We start from the raw sequence: 13,154 nt of genomic DNA on the forward strand, positions 1-13,154 counted from the left end.
TACTGGAAAGGTAAATACACAATCATTTCACAATTTTTTAAATAGTTTTGCTTTCTCATTAAAGCAGGTTTCACAATCTCTGTACTTTACTTTGCTAAGATTATTGTGAGTATACTCTCCCAAAAAATACCATGGCCCAACAAGTACCGAGAGCATGTTTCTGTTCATTCTATCAGATTTTATTGAACACTTACTCCATGCTAAGCACTCTGCTGGATGCAGAAAACAAGAAAATCCTCTTGTAATTATAGGTAGAAAATATCTTTTCAGGCTCATAATGTGACTTGGGAAGTTTTCTTTTGCTTGTACTAAAGTCAGAAAGGAGGTCACTAGTTTTGAAATCTTTTCCAAGTCATATCCCCTCCCCGAACGGAAGTTTTCTTATGTGTTAAAAATAGGGCTTACACTTTAGTTAATAATAGTGTATCAATACTGGTTCATTAACTGTGACAAATGTACCATTCTAATGTAAGATGTTAATAATAGAAGAAATTGGGCATAGGAAATATCAGGACTGTTACAGGTTAAACTGTGTCTCCCTAACCCTAAAATGTACATACTGAAGTCCTAACACCAAGCACCTCAGAACGTGACCTCATTTGGAGACAGGGTCTTTACAGATATGACTGGTATCCTTATAAAAGGGGAAATCTGGACACAGAGATACGTGGCGAGAAGACGATATGAAGAGAAATAGGGAGAAGACAGCCATCTAATACAAGCCGACGAGAGAGACCTTGGAAGAGACCCTTCCCTCATAGGTCTCAGAAGGAACCAATCCTGCCAACCTCTTTTTTTTTTTTAATATAAATTTTTTTTTTTGGCTGCGTTGGGTCTTCGTTGCTGTGCGCGGGCTTTCTCTAGTTGTGGCGAGCGGGGGCTACTCTTAGTTGTGGTGCGCAGGCTTCTCACTGCAGTGGCTTCTCTTGTTGCGGAGCATGGGTTCTAGGCGCACGGACTTCAGTAGTTGTGGCACATGGGCTCAGTAGTTGTGGCTCACGGACTTAGTTGCTCCGCGGCATGTGGGATCTTCCTGGACCAGGGCTCGAACCCGTGTCCCCTGCATTGGCAGGCGGATTCTTAACCACTGTGCCACCAGGGAAGCCCCTGCCAACCTCTTGATTTTTGTACTTCTAGCCTTCAGATCTGTGGGACGATATATTGCTGTTGCTTAAGCCGCCCAGTTTGTGATACTTTGTTATGGCAGCCCTAGCAAACTAATACAGGAATTCTGTACAATCCTTGCAATTTTCTGTAAATCTTAAACTATTCTCAAACAAAAAGTTTATTAAAAAAAAAAAAAAAAGACAGGGGTAATGGTGCCCACATCTCACAATTATGAGAAGACCAAAGTAGACAGATAATTGGGAAATCCCTGCTCAGTGGAAAGAGAATCCATAATCCCAATACACAGTAAGCAAACAGCTAGGACTAGAATCCAGGTTTCATTTAGTGTTTTCCATAATATAATGTTATTTCAAGATGGGCATATAAAGGTGGGTGTAAGTGAGGGAATATGACAAAGCAAATTATCAATCTGAAATGCCCTGTCCCAAATGAACAGAACCTCAGAGAGTCACTTTATAATACTGGGCTAGGTTCTGCAGTGAGTAGTGGCTTTGGCACCAAAAAAATAACTGGGTTCAAATCTTGGCTCCTCCACCCATTAGCTGGACAAGATACTTACTCTCTCAATCTTCCAAACATGACCTACACCTCACAAGACTGCCACGGGAATTAAAAAGTGTACGTAAACGCCTGCCATTCAACATGTGACTTCACACCTTAAGCTATGTTTAGCTACAACCCTAGAGTGGTGAGAGGGAGATATTTAGCAACTTCTCTGAGAGCAAACAGATTTCACCACTGATTCTATTTTCCTGCTATTAGTAAGCAATCAGATATCTTCCTACACAGAACAATAATGTGTTTTATAACTTTATTAGCTAAACTGGCATGTGTTGCACTGAAGAGGTGCAGAGAAGCAAAAAAAGGTCAAATTCTAGGGTCCTGACCTTTGTAGAATAAATCCGTTTGCTGCTGGATGGTAGCAGGGAAAAATCAACAGCAAACTGAGGGGCCTTTCATTTGGAACTTACTCATCTAATATTCCCAATGTAGGCAACTTGTGGTATCTTCTCCTGAGAATTTGCTCAATGGGTGTCTATTAGGCTCAGGATCATCTATGCAATTAACCTTTCATCATTAGAGAAATAGAATGAACAGCACAGACAGCAACTTAAATAATCTTCGATTCACCCCAGAGGCTCCTCTCCTATATCCCTAGGGTAGGCTGACAGCAATTTTAGTTACTGTTTTAAATGTGTTCCATTGGGGAATATATCCTTCCCATTTTTCAAAGGAACTCTCAGCTTTCCTGACTTAATAAAGATACTACAGGGCTTCCCTGGTGGCGCAGTGGTTGAGAATCTGCCTGCCAATGCAGGGGACACGGGTTCGAGCCCTGGTCTGGGAAGATCCCACATGCCGCGGAGAAACTGGGCCCGTGAGCCACAACTACTGAGCCTGTGCGTCTGGAGCTTGTGCTCCGCAACAAGAGAGGCCGCAACAGTTAGAGGCCCGCGCAACGCGATGAGGAGTGGCCCCCACTCACCGCAACTAGAGAAAGCCCTCGCACAGAAACGAAGACCCAGCACAGCCAAAAATAAAATAAATAAATAAAATTAAAAAAAAAAAAGATACTACAGGCTATGTTAACTAATCACCTATGGCCTCCTTCCAGCTCTCATTATGATAAACCTTTTTAAAAACTAAGTTTAACAGCCAATCATGACACAACTATTTTTTTAATTAAGTTATTATTACTAAGACCTTGGGCTGAACCAGTGGTACATATTGCAATCACCTACAGAGCTTTTTAAAAAGTCCATCTATCAAGATTCTTATTCAGGAAACCAGGACAGGAATTCCAATCCACTGGTTTACGGACATTCTTTACAGATTCCAAGGACTAGGACTGTGTTCTCTCTTCATCCCACCATCGATACACAGAAAGCCACTGCTTACACGGAGTTGTACATAAAGCTTGTTCTACATAAAGTCTGTTTACAACTCTCTTAGGAGATAAGCTGTTTGACATCTTTTACAGACGTTAGCCTTTTGGGGATAATATCAGCTTCCCCAAACAAGTCTATCACACAGAGGTTTAGAGGAGGGAAAAATGTATGTTTTTAAATTTATTTCCTTATATGTTAAACCATCACTGCTTTGAATGATGTTCACAACATGGCAGGGTATCTTTCAATAACTAGATCATATCAATTTATCCATTCCTTCAGAAGTATGAACCCTAAGAACTGCAGTGTCCCATACACATGTAGCTACCGTGCAACTGAAATGTGGCTGGCCTGAACTGGGATGAGCTATAGGTATAAAATACAGGATTTCAAAGACTTAGTACAAAACCCAGAATGTAAAATACTTCATTAAGGATTTCTTATATTAATTACATGTTGAAATGAGAATGTGTTGGATATATTAAATTACATAAAATATATCATTAAAATTAATTTCATCTGCTTCTTTTTATTTATTTTCTTAATATGGATGCTAGGAAATTTGAAATTACATGTGGCACACTGGACTTCTCTTGGATGGCACTGTCGTAAAGGACAACAATGACTGTCTTTTCAAATGCTCAAGTTTTGAACCTTATCCAATATTAGTCACTTTTTTTTTTTAATTAATTAATTTATTTATTTATGGCTGTGTTGGGTCTTCATTTCTGTGCGAGGGCTTTCTCTAGTTGTGGCAAGCGGGGGCCACTCTTCATTGCGGTGCACGGGCCTCTCACTATCGCGGCCTCTCGTTGCGGAGCACAGGCTCCAGACACGCAGGCTCAGTAATTGTGGCTCACGGGCCCAGTTTCTCCGCGGCATGTGGGATCTTCCCAGACCAGGGCTCGAACCCGTGTCCCCTGCATTGGCAGGCAGATTCTCGACCACTGCGCCACCAGGAAAGCCCTATTAGTCACTTTTAAATTCATCATTTATTTTTGCAGTTTCTAGTCTTCATCCACTAAGACTTTCCTGTTGAGATATAACCACCTGATGTCTTTCCATTTATATCTACACTTTACCAGATAAGTTGAGGGGGAAAAAAAGAGATGTCTTAAATACACACACAACTCTACATAAGAAACCAAAAATAATTTCAAGATCTGCTATCATTCTGGACCTTACCAGTCACCTGAGTCTACAAAAGAAATCAAGAACCCAACCTGCTGCTTCTAAATCTAAAACGAATTCATTAAGGCACTATTCAAAGCTATCTAAATTTAGAGACCACTCAACTATCCCAACCGCAGATAGATCCAGACACTGAACCAGAACTCAGTTCAGATACATATGATCAGTGCAACTCCCCTCCTCTGGCTCATAAGGAACAGCATATTAACTACATAGACAAATAGGTCTAATTATTTTCTGGAACATCTTGTATTTGTTTTGTTTTTTTTTTTAAAGGAACAAAATTGAATTCATCAGATTTATATATGAAAGCTCCAGCTTGCCATAATTTCAAGATTCTAAATGATCTGACTCTTGCCTACTCCAACATCATCTCAAACCACTCTCTCCTGATTCAATCCCTCTACCGGAGTCACAAAGGCCTTCTTTCTGTTCCTTGAACACTTACAAGCACTTATAGTCTCAGCACCTTTATACTTGCAGTTCTCGCTACATGAACACCCTTCTGCAGTCTAAAGCATGGTTGGCTCCTTTCTCATCCTTCAGATCTCAGCTTGTCACCTAACTCGAAAAGGTATTCCTTAGCATTCTACCTAATGACACCTCACTGTTATCTTGCAGTCGTATTTCTTTCCTACACTTACGAAATCTGAAACTACAGTATCTGCCTTCCCAAACTAGAATGTAAGCTCCCCAAGAATGGGGGTCCTGTTTGTCTTGCTCATTGCCGGTTATCCCTAGCAACAGAGAACAGGCACAGTAACAAGCACTCAAGCATCTACTGACTGAATTAATCAAAAGCAGCTTTAAAAGACAAAGGATCTTAGAGGGGAAAATCCAGTATACTTATTTTTTAAATTATGCAACTGGCTTCCTATGTACATGTCCTTCTAGTCTTTGTTTTCTAGTTTCCAATACTTAAGTCTCTTGAAGAACTGTCATAGTTCCACGTGGTGAAAAATAAGAAGTATGGAAATATCAATTATATTTTGCTTGCTGAGTCTGGAGAGAGAAGAAACGCTTGTATCACTAAGTATTTAAAGATGAAATAAGGCAACAATAATAAAAACACTGAGTATTAGTGAATAGTTGGGACAACTGATTAATGACTTAATACAAAATGTTAGATTCCTTCTTCTTACCATAAACAAAACCAAAAAAAGGTAGGAAAAATCATCAGGATGATGATGCTGTGATAACAACACCCCAGCTGCCTAGAGCACACGTTCAGAATGAAGCAGATTAGAAAATACCTCTAAGGGGACTTCCCTGGTGGCGCAGTGGTTAGGACTCCGCGGTCCCAATGCGAGGGGCCTGGGTTCAATCCCTGGTTGGGGAACTAGATCCCACATGCATGCTGCAACTAAGTGTTCGCATGCCACAACTAAGGAGCTGGTGAGCCACAACTAAAAGGAGCCCTCAAGCCGCAACTAAGGAGCCCGCCTGCCACAAGACCAGGTGCAACCAAATAAATAAATAAATATTTTTTTTAAAAAAAGAAAATATCTCTAAGATAAAATTTATAATATAACCAAAATGCTTAAAGTATTGAGGAAGAATTTACACTTCTGGGTAGAGTTTAGAAAGAAATTACTGATAAGAACATAGAAACTAAACAAAACAGACCAGAAAAAGATAATTATTAACAATAGAAAAAACAAAAAGTTGTACAGAAAAAAGGAAATTAACCATAACATACGACATTTGTCTGTGAACAAGCTATACATAACCTTAATATTGTTAACAGTGAATACTGCTCTAACCAAAATTCAATTATAACCAGAGTGACAATAAATGTGGACATGTGAGGTGGTCAGAGAATTCTACCACTATCCAAAGTAGAAAGTTAATAGATAATACCCAAAACTGGAAAATCCGTAAGTAACAAAATAAGCTTATTATTTTAGAGGTAATACCAAAACAAACAGTAAAGAGTTGGAAATGATTGCTTCTAGGGACTGAAAAAGGGGCGGGAGGGACTGTTTTTCATAAAAAGCCCTGTGGAGCTGATGGTCTGACATGACTACGTACATGGTTTTTGTACATGTATTAATAAAAAGTAAAACAAAAAATGTTTAAATAAATATATAAAATGTTTTTTAAAATTTAAGAGAAGAAACTGTACTATGGGGGGAAATCAACTGTATGCATAAATTTATTCATGTCCATCACACAGTTACCTAACACACGGAAAAATGAAAGAAAAGCCTAAATGTTTACCAAAAAGGAACTAGTTAGATAAATTATATGCCACATCCAATGATGAAATGCCATGAGTCATTTAAAAATGCAAACAGAGAAAACTTTTCTTGTTAACAAGAACCAAGTGACAAAAAAGCACAACTCCAATATTCATTATATACACACATATCAGAGTAACATATGCACGACAAGGGACTGTTCACCAAACTATTAACAGTGACTATATATGTGTCAAGTTTATGGCTGATATTTTTCAGTATGTCCAAGTGAATAAACATGTGTCATTTAAAAATTCAGAAGTTAGTTAAAATAAGAAAGTAACTGCTGATTCTACAACTTGGGATGGAATCAGAGAGGAAAGCAAGGCTACTTTATTAGCCTGTTTCAGTTTTTTAAACTGAAAGATAAATATTGCTTAATAAGAACCCAGAACTTCCATTAAGGAATCTTCTGGATAAACAACATAAGACTGGCTTTATAAGCCAGTGAAGTTATTATTAGTTCCTTTTACCACCATGCATTTACCTTATTTGAACAATGATTCGACTTGCACCAGACCCCAAACAGACACTACCTCAAAGAATACTGGCAGTGCCGCACTGGCTTCTCCAATTTACAAAGTCAGGATACAACTCTGGAATGAGAAGAAATAAGCAGTGATAAAATAGCTACCCAAACCTTGCAGATTGCATCTTGAAATACAGATGCTTGGAATCTATAAGCAGAAACTCTCCTCTAGCCCTCAACTTAACTCCAAGTGGACACAGGATTCTCTCCCAAAGTATACTGGCCTGAGGGTCTCTCGTACTCATTTTCATCCACCCAACCTCCTACAGTAAGGTTGGAAAGTATGGAAAGCTAAAACCTTCCTCTTGTAACCTGATACTTCCACTGGCAATATTTCAGGTGCTATGGTCTGCATTATACAAGTTTAACTTGCAAACTCCATAATTCAACCTGGAGAATAACTTCAGAAGAATTAGATGCTTGAAACAAAAAACTTTCAAGTATGCTGAACTAAATTTAACAAATACATTTCAAGTTAAAGTAACTCCCCACACTCATCCCTCAAAGCACAAAAAAACCCTTCAGATCCAGTTGTTTAAATATTCCCAGATCCAAATACTACTAACATGGCCATATAGCAAAGCAATGTAGTATTATCCCAAACAAACAGGAAAACAAAGTTCCAAGATCAGCAAGCTCAGTATGTAATTAACATCCTCACATCTAGATTAAAGTTTTTTTGTTCATTCATAAATACTGTAAAGTAGGAAGGCACCTAGGAATTAAATAATCTGAAGATGCAGTCTTGACATTAATCTTCTTTTTTCACTTATTCATTGACTCAATCAAGGATACCCACCTTAGCTTTCTCTGAAACCTGTGGTTTGCACATAGCTGAATCCTTGCCTATCTAGCCAGGAGAGAAAAGAATGCATTTCCTTAAGCTATAGTCTCTCAGTAGTGGGGAGCCCTCAACTCCCCTCTCAGCAAATTCCTACTCATTCTTACGAGGGTCTCCTTCCCCAGCAAGCTGTCCCTGGCTCACCCAGGCTGGGTTAGGTATTGCTTCTCTGTTACCCTAGACACGGTTCTCCTTACACGCGTATCATCATGTCTGTTAATATGTCAACTTACCTCACAAGGCTGCAAACTCTATATACCTAACACTGATATGTGTCCACTGAATAAACTGAATACACAAGCAATAAATTCTTGACCTATACCAAAGGTTATCAGGTAATTAACATTACAAAGAGGCAAAAAAAACCTACTGTTAAAACTAAGACTTATCCAGATGAAATTACTATTCAGTCAGACCATTTGGCAAATTAATGACAATGCTGGTATATATTCGTTTAGTTGATAAATAGCAAAAATATAGCACTTACAAAAACTCATTCTTCCACAATACTTTTGCCTATATTCTTGCAAGTCATTCTGGGAACTCATCCTAGGTTTCATCAACCGAAACTTCTTTCCCTGTTTGTAACTGCAGAGGCACAGGGGCTCACATCGGTCAGCTTGAGGGAACCCTCGATGACTGCTACAAAACTGGGAACCGCTTACTCTACAATGCACTAATTAAAGAACTATTCCAATACATCCACCTTTAAAATTCTAGCCAGTTAACAAACACACACACACAATCTTCCTTTTTCTACCCCATCATGTTTCTTCCCTATTAACTAACCTCTTCTCCGACACTGGCAAGAATTTTCTCATCACAACAAATCTTCAATTTTCCATCGTTGCAATGGGTGGAGAAGCAAATCTGAGGCTCTGGCCCTTAGTTATTCTATGACAGCAAGGAGACACCTGAAGCCCTAAGTCACCTGCCACCAGTTTTTATGCACCCCCAAACTTGTCCTGCTTGAGTCATCGGGACAGTGATAGGCATGCTTTTCAGCCTCATTCTCTTGACCCGTCTTTCGTCAGATACCAGTATATTAGCAAGGACACCACAGCACTACCGACAATATATCTTTTCCCCTTCTACACAATTTCCATTTTAACTGTCCACTTACTTCAACAAAAAATTTATGAAGTACCTACTACATTGCCAGGTACTGTTTTAGGCAACAGAGATTCAGCAATTAAAAATCTCCTCAGGGACTTCCCTGGTGGCCCAGTGGTTAAGAATCCGCCTGCCAATGCAGGAGATACGGGTTTCATCCCTGGTCCGGGAAGATCCCACATGCCTTGGAACAACTAAGCCCGCGAGCCACACCTACTGAAGCCCGCACGCCTAGAGCCTGTGCTCCACGAGAGAAGCCACCTCGATGAGAAGCCCGCGCACCGCAACGAAGAGTAGCCCCCGCTCACTGCAACTAGAGAAAGCTGGCGCACAGCAACGAAGACCCAACACAGGCAAAAATAAATAAATTTTAAAAATATCTCTTCATTCCTGGAGCTTACATTCTAAGGGGCAGATGGGAGCACAGGAGGAATAAGAGTTACTCTTTTATGTAATGTGGTCAGAGAAGGCAAAGACGAACAGAAACAGTATGCTGTACTTTATCTGAAGGCAAAAGGGACCAAATAGAGGAAAGAACAAGTGCAAAGACCCTGCGGAGGGAACATGCCTGGTGTATCTGACGAAGACGGAAAAACAGAGTAGCTGCGATGCCAACAGTTGCCAGGCAACAGCTGGAAGATCAGGTCAGAGACATGGGTGAATGGAAAGGGCCTTGCAAGCCATCGTAAGGACTTTGGTTTTCCTACAGGTTATGTAGGCAGCCACGGCACTGTTTTGAGCAGAGGAGCAAGGACCAGAATCACGTTCTAAAAGGATCTTGGCTGCTGAGTGTAGAACAGACCTTAACAGGGCAAGAGCAGAACAAATTGTTAGATATTGCCTACAATTATCCAGGAAAAGGACAGCAGTGGCTTAGACTAGAGTGCAGCTCAGAATGCCCCCACGTTCCATACACTATACCTTACGTAACAACATAGTTCCTAAATCCAAACAGTGAGCACTAATATTCTAAGTTTTTACTTCCTACAGTTAAAGCGTTTTTACTTCCTACAGTTAAAGAAGATTTGAAATGTTTTTTCTTATCTCACCTCAAGCACCCCTGATAATCTTTTATTGAGAAATACAGAAGATAAGGAAGCACAAAGATGACCTTGTCTGCTATGAACCTGAGGTCAAAGCTAGTCCTTTAAACCACCATGCAGGGACTTCCCTGGAGGTCCAGTGGTTAAGAATCCGCCTTCCAATGCAGGGGACGCAGGTTCAATCCCTGGCCGGGGAACTAAGATCCCACATGCCGCGTGGCAACTAAGCCCGTGCGCCACAACTAGAGGGCCCACACACCGCAACTAGAGAGAAGCCCACACACCGCAATGAAAGATCCTGTGTGCCACAACTAAGACCCTATGCAGCCGCATAAATAAATAATTAATTAATAATTTTTAAAAAAAAGACTCCACACTCTCAATGCAGTGGGCATGGGTTTCATCCCTGGTCAGGGAACTAAGATCTCGCATGCCGCACTGCACAGCCAAAAAAAGAAAAAGACCACCAGGCACATGTTGCTTCTACAATACTTAAGGACTAATGTGTCTACTTTCAAAATCAAGTTGAATAAAAGTGAACAAAAGGGCTTCCCTGGTGGTGCAGTGGTTAGGAATCCGCCTTCCAATGCAGGGGACATGGGTTCGAGCAATGGTCCGGAAGATCCCACATGCTGCGGAGCAACAAAGCCCATATGCCACAACTACTGAGCCTGCGCTCTAGAGCCCGTGAGCCACAACTACTGAAGCCCGCGTGCCTAGAGCCCGTGCTCTGCAACAAGAGAAGCCACCGCAATGAGAAGTCTGCGCACTGCAACGAAGAGTAGCCTCCGCCGCAACTAGAGAAAAGCCCGCAGGCAGCAACAAAGACATGATGCAGCCAAAAATGAATGAATGAATGAATAAATAAATAAATAGGAACAAAAGAGGACAGTGTCTTCTATTCAAGTTAACCCAAAGTAGCCAATGACAAAATTTAATCTTATCCACTCCCCATTGAAAAAAATACTAGGAATTGATAAGATTATGACAGCTAGGCAAATAAACCTTTAGTGTTTTACCACAGAAAACTGTGCAATGTCTTGCTCCAAGCAGCTTCCCTGGTATGAACCAGGGACCAATACTGAATCTAAGACTGGTGAAATTACTATGAATGGTTTTGGAGAGAAAGACAGATACTCCCAAATGTGTCCAGTATACAGGGCCTTCTTCGCTTGGGGGGGTGAGCAAATGATGTCACACAGCCCGACCTGTTTTTGTACCACCTATGAACCACCTAACAGTTTCTACATTTTTTTTTGGCTACCCGCTCAGTTTGCAGGATCTCGGTTCCCCGACCAGGGATCAAACCCAGGCCCCCCTGCAGTGGAAGTGCGGAGTCCTAACCACCGGACCATCAGGGAATTCCCCAATTTCTACATTTTTTTTTTTTTTTAATGGTAGAAAAATATCAAAAGTATTTAATGACGTGTGAAAATTCTATGAAATTCCAATTTCAGTATCCGTGAAGTTTTACTGCAACACAGCCAGGTTCATTTGTTTATAGATAACTGCTTTCACACTACAACAGCAAAGTAGTTGCAAAAGCGACTACAAGCAGTGGTCTCACCACTTTGCGCTGCTACAAATTGTGGTGAAGCAATTGTAACTAAAAAGCATTTCAGGGACTTCCCTGGTGGCGCAGTGGTTACGAATCCGCCTGCCAATGCGGGGGACACGGGTTCGAGCCCTGGTCCAGCAAGATCTCACATGCCGCAGAGCAACTAAGCCCGTGTGCCACAACTACTGAGCCTGCGCTCTACAGCCCGCGAGCCACAACTACTGAGCCCATGAGCCACAACTACTGAGCCCATGAGCCACAACTACTGAAGCCCGTGCACTTAGAGCCCGTGCTCCACAACAAGAGAAGCCACTGCAATGAGAAGCCCGTGCGCCCCAACGAAGAGTAGCCCCCGCCTGCTGCAACTAGAGAAAGCCCACGTGCAGCAATGAAGACCCAAAACAGCCATAAATAAATAAATAAATAAATAAATTTTTTAAATAAATAAAAATAAAAAGCATTTCAAGTACCATGGATTCTGTCATATCACACATGGAGTGTGGGTGCTTTTTTTTAATCCAATTAGATGGCAACACATTGTGTTTATTATGAAATGATGCCATAGCTGTGCCAAGAACACAATATGTGTCAACATTACCAAACTAAGCACTCACACAATATTCCCAACTCACAGGAAACCAACTGCTGGAAATTTTTTAAAAATTTAAAAGAGTATCTTATCATAACAGAAAATCTTCATAAAAACAAAATAAAAATAAACAAAAATAAAGCTACAACCGAAGTAAGTTTGAGTGTTGTATCTGTTAACGTAAGGAGGAAAGTCGTTTATCTATAGTGAGTTAATTAAGTTATGTTTGACTGCAAGAGCCTAAAACATGTGTCTCGAGAGAATGAACTTGTTTAAGACTATTAGCTTTTTGGTTTGAAGGGTTGAGGACAATGGGAGCAATATAAGTAGTCAATTCAAAAATAGGGCAGGGCAAGTGGAGAGGAAAGGTGCTAACCTAAGTTAACTATGAAAATAAGTGAAATGAGAAGATAAAAAGCAAAAGGAACTGCATATAACCACTGTATTCTACTTGTTAAAGTTTTCTAGTTGTAAAGTTGTTAAAGGGTACAGGTTAACAATCCTGAAACCACTATACCACATACATACTGGAACTAATGAGTAAATGGATGGCAAATGGTGAGAGCCAAGTTTCTCACTGTTGGGAGTGGGAGGTTATAGATAAAAAAGGAAAAGACTAGAATGATCAATGAGGTACTGGATTAGAATTGGAGATATCACTAATTCATGTCTAGCTTAATACAGATACAAATGAAGATATGCAGAAATATGAAATACTTACAAATATTTCTGTAAGTATATGGAATATATGTTAGTATACAGATGTATTTCCTTGCTTTGTCAGCTGAGAAGACCTGGAAGCAATACCTTCCAGTAGCAATGTGCACACCTAGCACCCAGATCTTGATTTCTAATACCATTCTCCAATAAAAGAAACCAGGGCCCCTTCGAGAAATGGCTGAATCTAGGGCTGGGGGAGGGGATTCACAGTATGAGCTTGGGAGTATCTTATAGTGCCAGAAAGTAAGGAAGTGCTAAACAACAACAACAAAAAAACAGCACCACACACAATAAAGGGCATATGTCAAAAGGA

The 13,154-nt window shown here is 40.4% G+C and overlaps 1 protein-coding gene across 5 annotated transcripts in view; it reads right to left on the reverse strand.

Moving 5' to 3' along the window:
* Positions 1 to 13,154, reverse strand: part of THRAP3 (thyroid hormone receptor associated protein 3) — a 71,828-nt gene that overhangs the window by 37,622 nt on the left and 21,052 nt on the right. For 2 of the 5 annotated variants that reach the window (XM_082362862.1, XM_082362864.1), the window contains exon 2: positions 6,985 to 7,044. The exons of 1 other annotated variant lie outside the window; for it this stretch is intronic. The gene's annotated coding sequence lies outside the window, so the exon portion shown is untranslated. Of the gene's footprint in view, positions 1 to 6,935; positions 7,045 to 13,154 lie in introns of all 5 variants that reach the window. 2 more of the 5 variants (XM_082362860.1, XM_082362861.1) reach the window with 1 other exon arrangement.

Source organism: Balaenoptera borealis (assembly GCF_965194805.1).
Source record: "Balaenoptera borealis genome assembly, chromosome: 1".
NCBI lineage: Eukaryota > Metazoa > Chordata > Mammalia > Artiodactyla > Balaenopteridae > Balaenoptera > Balaenoptera borealis.